Source organism: Gobius niger (assembly GCF_951799975.1).
Source record: "Gobius niger genome assembly, chromosome: 12".
Classification (NCBI taxonomy): Eukaryota; Metazoa; Chordata; class Actinopteri; order Gobiiformes; family Gobiidae; genus Gobius; species Gobius niger.
In genome coordinates this window covers 9417473-9431677 of record NC_136863.1, presented here as the reverse complement: position 1 = coordinate 9431677, position 14205 = coordinate 9417473, and positions in this window count along the sequence as shown.

The following is a 14205-nucleotide window of genomic DNA, read 5'->3' as shown; positions in this document are numbered from 1 at the left end:
AAAGTACTGACCAAAATAATCACTCAAGTAACAGTAAAAAAGTACCTGAGGAAATGCTGCTTGAGTACTGAGACTACAGAGTGACTCTTTGAGCGTAAAAGTCTGATTCACAATTCAGTGATGACATCAATTATGACAAACATGATGCACTGATGTTAAAACAACAAGAAAATCCTAGTAATAGTACTACTAATAGTATTTCCAAAAGACATTCCAGAAAAATATACAAAATAAATATATATTTTCTGAAGTATAAGGTGCATGAAACATATTACATATTAAAGATTTACACACTGAGATACAGGTTAGGTAGACTAATCTTTGTTTGTTCACTCGAGTAAGAGTGCCGATACGTTCTTATAATATTACTCAAGTAGAAGTAAAAAGTACCATATGGTAAAATTCCTCAAAGTACAATTACTTCAAAAAGTTACTCCAGTATACTGTAGGCTACATGTATTTGAGTAAATGGAGTACCTGCTACAAGCACCTCTGCGCTTAACTTCAATCAAAAATCTATCAGATGCAATGTTATAAATAAATAAAAAATGAATAAATATATTGGAATCATCTCGTCATCATCAAGTTTTTACGATACTCATTTTTAGTGACTGTAATTGGGTAAAGTTACTCTTTTATTTGAGGGTATTCATTAGGGCTGGGACAAAATATCGGTTTGAATCGCAATACTTTGTGCTGCAATACCAAGTATCGATGTTTTATCAAGTATCGCAATGTGTATTTTTATCATAAACTCCTTTGATAATGCACTTTTTAATCTTAACACAAAAATAAATGTCAAATAAACTTTGGACTGTTTACTTTTTAGACATTTAAGGTAAAACTATGACTAATCATAATTACTAACTGTATCGCAATACATAAAGGATCGACCCCTGAGTATCGTGATATGTATCAAATCGTTCCAGCCCTAGTATTTATACCCGCAAATAAACGTACTGTCCTAAAATCAAAGGAGTGCATCGTAGTTTCTCAATATTTACATCTTGGCTTCATCTACCAATGCACCCGTAACCCCTGCTCTAAGCAACTGCAGACTCAGCTTATCGTCTTGGCCAGCCCTTCTTACTTTCGGTGTTTGGAGTACTTTTACTTGAGTACATTTTTGGCTGCGCTCACTCCATCCCCTCCCTGTGGATGTCCAATCAAGAGCAGAACAACACTGTCCCATACCACCAGTGAGAGGGGGCTGTCTTTACAAGATGCAGAGAAGTTTTCAGCTGGGGATCAGCGGCCCGTAGCCGAGAGAACAGTGTGAATTATTTGTGCTGGCAGAGGTTCACAGACCCAAATATGCGCAGATCTGCAGAGCTGGCAGGGCCTCTCCGCTCACTCCAAGTAACGCCCCGCTTTCAGCATGTGTTCAGCAGCAGCAGCATTTTCTGGCTCTTTCACAGAGAGCATTAAATGGAGCTGTCAGCGCCTCCAACCGCTGTGTGGAAATGATTTAAGCCCTATATAAGGCAGCTCCAGTGCTGGGTTACATGAGGTGGACAGGGCAGGATACTGTGGGTTTGTCGAAGTGTCACTCAGCACACACACTTTAGTTTCCTGCAAACTCTCCAAACATAAACAAGACCAGTGGCCCTTCACATCAGGCATTACCTCAAAAATAATAGCTTTGTGGTCTCACTTAAAGTTTACGGCACAGAAGGAACATTGTAAAATTGTGAAAATAACACCATAACTTAGAATTACAAAGGACAATGCACATTGCAGCTCTGTTTTCATGTTATTGCCAAGAAAATACAAAGTTTACAGGACTATTACAGCCTTGATGCATGACTATAGTTAGGACTAGGGTTTTTGGTTATTATATTCCCATGAAATACATGTTAGATCCCTGCTATTTTCATATTATCATGTTATAACTGTGCTGTAAAGTTACACGCCGCAGGCTTTTCAAAATCCACCAGAATAAAAACCAAAAAGACAACAAAGTCAAGTCTTACTCAGATGGAAATCAGAAAAAGAACTCATATACAGTACTTGCACTAACCACTAAAATATTTATCATATTTACAGTCTTTGTTTTATTTGTAAACAACATTTTTATCAGTCAATTATTGATTATAATGACCAGGGACTATCAGAAGAAGCTGACCCATGGTTCAGGCTTCAGGACTGGAGGGGAAACAATTGGGCCAATGCTTATCTAAAATAATCTCTTACTACAAACGGCCCTTTTTCAGATTTATTTTTACGAACAATGGAAGAGGAAGCCACTAAATTAAAATGTTAGTTGAGGTCCAAACTCATTCCTAGCTTTTCTAACATATTTGTAGCATCCTAATTCTTCAGGGACAAGTTTATGGGCACATTTTACTACTTGCAAGGTCCCTTTTCAGGGCCATTTTCATAAAAATGCTACAAAGATAGCCCACAGGTTTATGACATTGACACAAATGCTTTAATTAGATGCACGTGTTCTTTTCCCCACAACTCAAACAAATGTCTGAGTTTACGATATACTAAAACTATTTACAAATCCGGTTATAGTGCCTTCAAGTCAACCTTACTTTATAATAATAATAAAAATAATAATAAAAAAATAAATAATAATAATAATAATAATAATAATAATAACAATAATAACAATAATAACAATAATAATAATAATAATAATAATAATAATAATAATAATAATAATAATAATAATAACTCAAAGACGCTTTGCATTGCATTATTCATTCACTCCATACTTGGTGGTGGTAGGCTACTATTGTAGCCACAGCTGCCCTGGGGTAGACTGGCAAAAGCGAGGCAACCAGTCTGCGCCACCGGCCTCTCCGACCACCACCCACTCACTCACTACCTTCGCCAAGGCTTCCTGGTGCTGCCAAACGGTCTCCCATCCAAGTACCGATCAGGCCCTTCCCTGCTTAGCTTCCAAGGTCTGACGAGATCTGGCAGAGCAAAGGCCTTTATACGTTTATGAAAGGGAGAATTTTCTCAAAAGGCATCTGAATTCAATCTATAATCACTGAAAACATACACATTTTATTGTTTCTTACATAATTCTTGCATAAAATATGTGGAAAATGTGAAATTATAAAAAGCTTACAGTATATGTGTGTTCATATTTATGCCTGCAACAAGAAACGTTTAAAATTAATCTGTATCAATATTTAATCTATTGTTCTTTATTGATCATACAGGCAGTCTTTCCACAGGAAGTGCAGTATCCCCCATAGTGACCGACCGTGGCCTTGTTCATATGATACTTTGTGTTTAACTTGAGCGTGAAGCAAAACACGGCATCACAAATGCTGTAATGATGCCCTCAGTCTGAGAAAATATTTGAACAGGATCAGCAGTCAAATAAGGCGTGCTATTATCCGCTCTGGCTCGCACCTGGTTTCGAAGTTAGTTGCTGTTTGTGCACTGCTGCTGTGTTGGTAAAAGCGTGACATAATGCTCTAAGTTGGACCTATAGGCAGCGTGTAACAGAGCTGTCATCGTGGCGGAGTGAAAACAGTAATAAGCCCATAGGTGTGCGTAGTTTGTATCTTGGCTCTGCTCAGGATGAAGTGAGTGACTGTGAGGAGGGCTCTGGCAGGCTGCCACTTTACTGCGCTCTCCCGAGGGCTCTTACAGCAGTCGGAGTCACTGCAAACGAGAATTACACAAATTAAAGTGGCTAAACGGCACTAATCACCGCACGGGGAGCACCTCTAGGGCTCATCAGGACTATTACTACTTCTAATGCTAATAATAAAAATAATACTTTTGATCAGACCTACTTCTATCAGTTCCCCCAGTCTTTATGTGTGGAGTTTACATGTTCCCCCTGTGTCTGGGTGTCATGAGTCAAGCACAAAATGTAGAGATGGGTGCCCTGGTCGCCCACTGCTCCTGATAGATTGACCCAACAGTATTCAAGGGTGGGTCACAAGCAGAGGATGAACTCCATTACAGAGAAGGTCAAGTTCATAACTTTACCCTGGACAAAGACGATTCATGTGCTGGGTCGCCTTCTGAATTTTTAGGGAGAATCGAAAAAGCACTGCCAGTCCTGCCGAGAAGCCCACCATTAGCTGTGTTTTCATTTATCCTTCATAGACAAAGCTCTGCTCTTTGTCCCTGTCACTCTAATAGCCACATTACATTACATTCAGCCACATTCAATCTGTATGTTTCATGTCACAATAACTTTTTTTTTTAAGAGTAAATGCACATAGTCTAAAGAAAAAAGTCTATATTGAGAGGACAGTATCACAACATGTGAGTGATACACGTATAAATGACATCATTAATACGAAAGCAACATCAGGTTTAAAGGTCAAAATAGAACATGATAAAGATCAGGATTGAAACCAGCTTTTTAAACAACCCACTTTGAATTTTATGCTCCGAAAGGAAGAAGATTGGATAAATTGCTCTCCTTTTTGCAGTTGTTCTAGTTTCTTGAGATGGATATTGCGTTAGCTAATGTCATGACATGAATAATTTTGCTACATGTACTGCAGACCAAGGTGTACTTTACCGTCCTAGCAGGGACATCTTGAGCAACCTGTCAGGAGCAATAAATGACCCAGGAACTCATCTACTGATCTTGAGCTATATTGGTCATTGTTACCCAGTGTTGTTGGGATCACTGCATAAAATCAACTGCTGATCAAAAGTAATCTGATAACTGATTACTAGTTACTTACGTTTTGAAAAAGGATGAAGCCAGGCTGTTTAGGTTTAGGCTGCCATGCCAGGAAAACGCCTTAAAGGTGCATTATGCAACTTTGTTTTGACCTTGTGGCTGCATGAGTGGTCAGCATGGCTTCTTTACTGTCCATCACAGTGGTGTCTAGGACGCTCCAGGATCAATTGTTTGGAAGGTTTTCACTGCTGACGGACAGGCTCACCAGAAAACCTTCAAAACTATTGATCCTGGAGCGTCCTAGAGACCACCGTGATCGAAAGGAAAGGCGCCACGCTAGCTGTCATACATCCGCTGGGTCACCACGTCAAATACGCGCAAATATCTTATAAAGTTGCATAATACACCTATTATGTTTGATGTGGAGTTTTTCGCAGTCTCAATGAACCACTATATGCTTTGGTTTAGATGAGATAAGCTCAAAATAATGACCGAATTATTAATTACACCGGTGCTACCTTTAGGTGGAACATTTAGCCTATTGTGCAATGTGCATGTTTTGGAGAACAGCCTCTCAGACACAGGGAGAACATGTGAACTCCACGCATGGGAATTAAGCCTAGGGTTAAGGCGAGAATGCTCACCCCTCGTCCACTGGGCTGTCATCTTACTTTAGATCACAGTGGTGTCTTGGTGTGGCTATACCTTGGGTCTAGAAGAGCCCCACTGAGTCACGGCTCCTCATTATCTTGTTAAGCATACATTTATCTGACATGGAGGACAGAAGGGGGGAGCGTGCCCTGGGATCATTACGCCTTCTTCCACCTACAGCTGAAATGAGGCAGCAGTCATAAAAGCAGCAGACTCTCTTTAGTGTCTGTGATTGCCCCGGACAGGATTATTAATCAGGAACTAGAGCAGCTTCAAAACCTTTGCTCTTGGCTCCGGCGCTTGGCGTTTTTCAGCTCACGCCATTACAGAGCGGCCCAGGGTCAGGAGGGCCGCGGCTAATTGGTTCTACAGGGTTTTGAATAACAATGAGCCAGAGTCCAATTACTGTAGTGAGGAGAGGAGAGCAGAGCGTTGAGAGGAGGAGGAGAGAGGGGGGCTGACTGCTTCGAAGCGGGACAGTTAATGAGATCAGTAAATGAGAGCGAAAGCTGGCATGTCCTGACCCCTCGCCCCCTTTCCCACATATACTTACTCTCACACTTGGGACACTTTCACAGAAGAGACGAGTGTTTTGTTGAGTGAATGAAGCTTAATTGTAAATTCACCCAGGAAGACTGAATTTACCGTCTCATTCCTGACTAATGACATCTGTCTGTAGCTGTCAACCAATCATTCAACCAATCAATCACGTTTCTATGAGTGGAATTACATTTTTTTTTTTGTCCTTCTGGGGACATTTGTGAAAAAAGACCGAGTTATAAAGCCTTTTCATCAACCGTGAACCAGCAGGTAGTTATTATTGTTTAGAAACTCCCAAAGAAAATGAGTTATAGGGCATTTAACTATGAATTCATCCTGAAAGACTATCAACCAATCCTGCAACTTTTATTTTAATCTCAAGGTTTTCATGTACATGCACTTTCTCTCCCCTCCTTCTTCTTCTTACAGTCGCACTGTTGCATCATGACTCTGACTTAGCACCAGCATCTTTGCTTCAGCAGCAAAACCATCAGCCTATTCATCTCATTTTTTCCACCAGTGTCCATGTTCAAGAGGGAGATATCCATGATTTGCCCCCTCCGTTTTATTGCTGACAATCTCTCCTTCCTTTAATATTTATCTATTTGAAGAAGCAGAGTTTTTTTTTTTTTTTTCCACATGCAGTAGAAAGTAGACATGCAAATAAAACTTCTGTTTCTCTCTCACATTTGAGGAAGAGGTTCAGAAAGGGAAGGGAAGAGTTCAGTTTCTGGTTGAAGCAGTCGGTTGGGCTGAATCTGGATCGAGGCTATAATGAAGTTTGGACTGAAGAGACTGTGAGATGGATGAATGAGATCTTCCAAAAGCATCTGTGTGTTTGTTTTTGCCATAGACTGTAAAATTAAGAATGGACTGAGGGTTTCCCCCATAGCGTTCAGCACGGGCTAGCTGAAGCTCGTTCATGCTGGCAATTTGACTGCATTTTTGGAGCCAGCTCCATTATTGGGCATAAATGAAAATAATAATATTAGGATAAAATTAAGACGATGTTAAGGCAAACACGTGCAGGTCAGCAAGCCTGTTTTCAATAAAGACTTAAAGAGGGAGAAATAGTTTCAATGGAAAGTCCATAGGAAGCAGGAACTTCCGGAGCCAGCCACCATTACTGGCGCTACAGGAGGAAGTCGGCCACATTAAACCCATTCTTAGTTTTACAGTTTTACAAGAAGAGACAAAACCACATCACTAAAACATTTGTTGTTGTTAGCAATAGCTTTGGAACATGAAACGGAAAAAGGGATAGAAAAGCTATAAAAAGCAATCATGGAAAACATAAAAGTATAGTGCATTGTATCACATTTTAGTGGGATTTTTCAGGTATTTGTTTCATTACTTTAAATAGATTACAGAAGAGCCAGATGGTAGAATTCAGATGTAAGCAGTCTCAAGAAGCCTGACCTTCTGACCTTCTATCACCCTCTCCAGCTCAGCCCACTATAACATTGTATCAAACATGTTTTCTTCCCATCTGACTCACAGAAAAATCACTGTTGTGTCTTGTAACACTTTTGCATATTGGCTCGTAAACCTTGTTCCCTTGATCGAGTAAAATAAACTGTCTGCATTATGACTTCACACGATGTCCTTGTGCCATTTTGATTATAATTTTTTTTTTCAATCAATTGAGCTCAATATAGTCAAAGAGAATAAAAATCATTCCAAATAACAGCATTCTAGGCACATGCCCCCCGGGTGTTACGATTGTAGCGGCACACAGCACATTTTATGCTAATTGAAGCTCTTTGTACAATAATTGAAGAGAAAAATTAATGTTATTATAAGGAACGGGCAAAGGGAAAGTCATTTTGAATTAGCTCCCCCCCCCCACCACCCACCCACCCAACATGTCTGCTCCTTCGCCCGCAGGCAAAACCACATTCCCCCACTGTGAAGGTCCATTCCTTTCTCCAGCGCTGCCAAAACCTCAGATTAATATTTCAAAACGTGTTTCTTGTTCTCCCCCTTTTTCGCACACTCAGTTCACCACTTACACCCCCGCCTCCCCCCTCCCCCCCTTTTCCCTCCCCTCCCCCCCTTTTCCCCTCTTCCCTCCCACAAATCCAACGCCGCTCCCTCAAATGGGTAATATTTCTCTGCCCGTACAGCCTACTTCATGTGTTTTGCTCCACTGCTCCCTTCAGTCCAATCACCAGGAATGATGGCGGTGGAAGGTCCAGGCAGCGCAGGAGTATAGAGTCAGGGGCACCGCATTGATTTTTAATAAGCACCTAAGGGAATACGCTTTTTTTCCCCGGTGCTCTCGTTCAGGTGCACGGCTCTAAATCACTGTCACACAAAGCCAGTATTTCCCATCATGCTCTGCCGCGGCTCACACCTGCTCTGTCCTAATTGAACAGATGATCTCGAGATTTGTCATGTTTATCTTCAGACGTTAGCGCACTTCCACGACAGATCGCATTGTCTTTTACTGAATAATTCATCCGAGCATTCATTTTCTTTGTTCACATCCTGGTATTTTTTTTTCTCCTTCTATTTTGAAAACCTCATAAGGCAATCGTATTCAAACCGTTTAGACTTTAAGGAGACACAGACAGAAGCAGGGGCAGGGGGATAATAGTGTATTGAATGGATAAACATTTGCCCTTTTAGTTTACTTGGGAGATGTATGTGAAGAGGAGGCTGCAGGGGCAAACGACTCTGCTGCTGCGGTGGATGGAAAAGATTGGTGAGGGATTGCCACATGCTGTTTAACATTTCACCCAATAAATAAGAGTAAAATAACTAAAAAATGACTTTGCTGATGAGCAACTCATCTTTCGTAAGCTCGTTTCCATGGAGATGTTGACTAAAGGCAGCAAAATATTAAAATGTTATAGGCTAGGTCCTCATCCAAATCCATTCTTTGATACTCACAGCAAAAATAGCATTTTCTGTGTCTGGCTGGTCATTGACAGCATGGTTTGTAGAGCTGCCAACAGTACAACAGTAATATTATTATTTATTTATTCATCCATGTTCATAATGCAGGGTCATGCATTAATTGATTGATTGAGCTGTTTACATTCTTATTCTTATAGTAGATTCATCCCAATAAGGCGCAAAAGGAGTAGGCTTATGTGCGCCTACACCTCATGCATCATTATTATTCACCCTCGTGCTATACATATTCAGTAGTATCTTGTTTGTTCAACAGTAAGACAATTCAGAATTCTTTTTGTTTCCATGCACAAGTATACACACAGTAACTTTGGTGCACTTGTGTATGAATTTACATTCAATCCCTCTTCCAACCATACAGCAATATCATATTGACTTGCATCATTGACATTTTACAGAACATTGTATATTACATAAAGGAAAGCATTGTACCATTCAGAGTATCTGTGTGATAATTCGTGACATGGAGTATTTCCTTGTGTTGTATAAATGAAGCCTAAGCGGTAATTCAACCTGGTAGACTAATTTCAGCATCACCTATACCTCTCAATGGTTGCTTCCGAGAGGGCCACACCTCCACCTCAGCCATCAGCGTAAGAGCCGCACCTCCGTAGAAGCCAATCCTCGCCCTCGGTCCCGTTTTTAAGCCCCAGCAATCATGGTTTGTTCGCTTCCCAGCTGCGCTGCGACCCACCTCCGCCCATCTCCGCCTCTACTACCTGCTGCATCTTCATGGGTCTTCCATACCACCACCAGTGTCCAGGCTCCGGGGAACACATCCCTAACTCCAAGCTGTTCATCCATACTGACTTTCATACATCGATGTCTACCGCCAGGTTCTGATCGCAAAAAGTAATATACATGTCAATAAATCTTCCTAACCGCTGCTTTTGTCTGTTTGAGTCTAAACAGGTTGAATACCAATCATTACTGGTGAACCATTGGACTAGTTGATTATGTTTTTATTAAAGTTGGCTATTACTATGATGGATATTATCGAAAGTTCTATTATCATAACAACTATGATTACGGTTTGATTTGTACTTTTATTTTTTACTATTTCAATGATTTTGTTTACTATTATAATAATAACAAGTATATTTATTGTAGTTATCAGTATTATGTTATTATTCCTTGTTGCTTTCTTGTTGTCATTACCATCTTCACAGGTATATTTGTGTGTAGGCATTATTTCATGGTTGGTGTTTGTGTCCTACTCTGTGTAGCGCATTAAAAAGCCATTAATATGTGATGATGAAGATATTGTCTTTTGGCCTTTGCCCCTCTGCAATAATTACTGGAAAAAACAATAACGATGATCAAGCGGCGGAGATCCATTCAACAATTTGTTACACAGTTTTGGTATTGAAATACATTTATTTGAACAATTTTCAAAAACATTATTTTCATTCTGACACACAATTTATATATTTTTTTCATATTTTTCAAGCTACATCTTCTTGTCCTTCTTTGATGAATTACCCCAGCAACCAAGAAACTCCTCTGTCTTACTGAGGTACACAAAGGTTTTCGCCTTGTGTTATCTGTAAACAAAGTCAATTTCTTGTGAATGTGTTCTGGTACCAACTTATTCTTAATCTTCCACATGGTCAACACAATTATTAATTTAAATTTGAACAGTTTCAGGTTAATAAAAAGATCATGAGTATGTTCTCTAGAGCAGTGGTTCTCAACCTTTTGGAGCCGCGACCCCCATTGTAACAGTTAAAGGGGTTTGTGACCCCCCGCCCGGGTCACACCGTGAGAAATCGGAAGATTATCCTACATAATTCTTAAAAAACAAAGAAAAAAACAAATGGCTAAAATAAAATTAATCAAATTACAAACATATAATGGCACTCTGGTAAAATAGCACACACATGCAACAATATAATATTATTATATATGTTAAAAAAAAGATTTTATCTACATGATCTGGCGACCCCCCAAATTCATCTCGCGACCCCCTCGGGGGTCCCGACCCCCAGGTTGAGAACCACTGCTCTAGAGCCTTTACAATTCTTACAGCCGCTTTTTGAAGCAAAAACATTCGATCTACTGCACTGTTGAATGCGTTTCCCCACACCTCGATACAATACTGTAAAACAAATGTGTGCCTTTAATGACAACAAAAAGGGTATTTAAAGGGATATTTCATGATTGTTGACATAGGGCCTCATTTCCTAGTTACCGTAGATATGCACTAGTCTAGCACCACTAAATTCTTCAAATATAGGAACTGCATGAATTAAAAAATATATATATCACCAGAAATCAACAACACTCTTGATTACTAGGAAATGAAACCCTATGTCAAAAATCCTGAAATATCCCTTTAAGCCTCACATGTTAAGCAGTTGACTGACAAATACTGCAGGTTGTGGTTGGGTGAGACTGAGAACATGGTGGAAAGTGAGGAAGTAAAAAGTTACAATACAAGAAAAAGGTACAACAATCTTTTTTTTTTCTTTTTTACTTTACTTAAAGGAATAGGCCACCGTTTTTACATACTAAGATATGTTCTTACCTAACCGTAGCCGAGTTAATATATCCCCGTCTAGTCTTTGTCCGTGCGCTCTGTCACGCAAACGGAGCACATACGCAGCCTCTCCCACATGTCATATAGCTCCAAAAAAGCTCACGATAGAAGCTACCAAGCTCTTCCACGTGTTCCCTATTTAAATAAAGTTACGTGAAGTGTTTTCATGCAAAGTATATTTACACAGAAATGTAGCATGTCGATTTTATAAGCAGATAAAAAGGGGGACTATATTGTGAGGCGTAATGATATAGGAGCAAAACGTCCGCGCAGTAACTCCTAAAGACTTCCCCGCTCACTTCCGTCAATAGAAGCTGTGTGACTTGTAGAGAGCTAGCAGAGAACAGTTGAAGAAGCGTCGATAACTTGTGAACAATGCCTTTTAGGTGCATCGTGCCGGGCTGTGATAAAAAGCAGAAAGTATATAGTGTAGTAATGTTTCACAGATTTCCAACTCACCCCGGACGACGACACAGAACTCAGGACCTCTACCATGAGGTAGGAATGCGCAAGCATTTCCCAAAACATATTTTCTGCTTGTTGTAAAAGGCTCTGTACAAGTCACGCAGCTTCTATTGACGGAAGTGAGCGGGGGGAAGTCTTTAGGAGTTACTGCGCAGACGTTGTGCTCCTCGTATCATTACGCCTCTTTTTATAGTACCCCTTTTTATCTGCTTATAAAATCGACATGCTACATTTCTGTGTAAATATATTTTGCATGAAAACACTTCACGTAACTTTATTTAAATAGGGAACACGTGGAAGAGCTTGGTAGCTTCTATCGTGAGCATTTTTGGAGCTATATGACATGTGGGAGAGGCTGCGTATGTGCTCCGTTTGCGTGACAGAGCGCACGGACAAAGACCAGACGGGTATATATTAACTCGACTAAGGTTAGGTAAGAACATGTCTCAGTATGTAAAAACGGTGGCCTATTCCTTTAAAGGTCCTATTCCTGATTTCCTGATCACAAACAATGAAAGAGGAAGCCACTAAATACAAATGTTAGTAGTGTTCCGAACTCATTCATAAATCTGACATATTTGTAGCATCTCTATATTTCACAGGAATGAGTTTATAGGCGAATCTCACATAATGTTCAGTGAAGCCATGAAAAGCTTAGCAAAGTTTAGTAATCCCTTGCAACAGGTTGAGGCGTAAATAAATGATTGCAGTTAACATTTTTGTCCGCATAGTAAACATTACACAAAACAGAGGTATTTCGAGGCGATTAATGGCTCATACTTAAACATGGCAGACTCACACGTCCCTGTCTCTTGCCTTGTTATTGGGGAGCACATGGACATAAGGCTATGGTTAAACGCAGTAATGAAGAGCTCCCGCCTGTGCATGCTCGGGGCCTTGTTATGTTCTGCGGACTTTGAACCTAATCATTGACCTCTGGCTGCATTTCGTGGGAGCTTTTATCGTAAGAAACGCTCCTGATTAGGCCCCTCGCAGTTACCACGGCAACCGGCGCGCGCAGGTAACACGGGGGAGCGACTGCAGAAGAGATTGAGAGGAGTCAGGGACGTGCTTGATACGGAGCCAGTGTGCCATGAGACTGCTCATTTAATGCGAGTGGGCAGGCCAATATGAGAAGTAACAAGACTATCAGCCGTGAGAGAGAGAGAAGAGAAGAAGAGGTGAAGAAGAGGAAGCCTGGAGCTCTTCATCTGTGGCACTTCATGGTTCCAGCGCGGAGACAACAAGTGTGTGCACATAAATCCTGCAGGCAAATTGGAATAGTATGACCATTCCAACGTGATCCAAACCAGCATTCTTGCAGATATTGGCTGACCGCTCAATAATGTTGTTCTCTTATGATGGGATTTGGACATTGCTACATCTCTATTATTGACATACAGCAGCATGTTTTAATAATGCGACTAGCTTGGATTATAAATGTGCTTTGAGCTTTTACAGTGGACTATTTACTCCAGTGATCACTGTTGTATTATTCAATTAAATGAGGTGGGGCATTTAAAAGGACAGAAGTAGCATAGAACATTCTTTCAACGGCACAGGACAACATAAAATTCAACATTAAAGGGACTATACGGAGTTTAAAAATGTTTAAACTAAGCATTTTCAGCCATGTCCTAATGTGTAGAATGAGCCTAGACCTAGTCACCAATTCACCACAACTGCCTCTAAAATCCTGCACTCTCACTCAAAAAGTTGTTACTTCGGGTCCGAAGTAGCCTGGCCTTAGCCATCCGTAAACTCTGGTCAATTATAATTTCCCTACATGTATATCTGGGTTTGATCTCAATGGCTGCGTTACATCGGTTAAATTTCAACCTGCCATTCAGCGAGCGGGGGAGGCGGGGCTTGCTAAGCATTTGCGCTGCATTTGCTGGCTGTAGTTCGGTTGTAGTTTGAAGGTAATGGAAGCTCTTCAATCCGTCCTGGCTCGGCTCCCAAATATCCAGAAATTAAAATTGAAGCCTTGGGATATGCAAGGAATGCCCCCAAGAGTTATGATAGAGTTATGATAGAGTTATGATAGAGTTATGATAGAGTTATGATAGAGTTATGATTGCTGCTTCACTCACTCGGGTGCATTACATACGTCACGACCAAACGCTAGCAAAAGCTAGATCCAATCGTTTCAAAAGAGTTCACCCCACCCACCTGATAATGGAGCTCAATTGTGAAAGTCCAGACCCTTGTAGGAAATGCAATGAGTACGAGGATATGGTAAAACCAGGCTAGGGCTGAAATGCCGTCATGCACGAGCTTGATATTGACACTGCAGTTACGCGTAAGACCTGAGGTGGCAGTAGTGAGTATAAATTGACAAACCTGCATCTCTTTAAAGGGACTATAAGGAGTTTAAAATTTTTAAAATTATGTATTTTCCTCCACCTACATGTTCCAGCCATGTCCTATGGTGTAGAATGAGCTCAGACCTGTTCACCACAACTGCCTCTAAAAT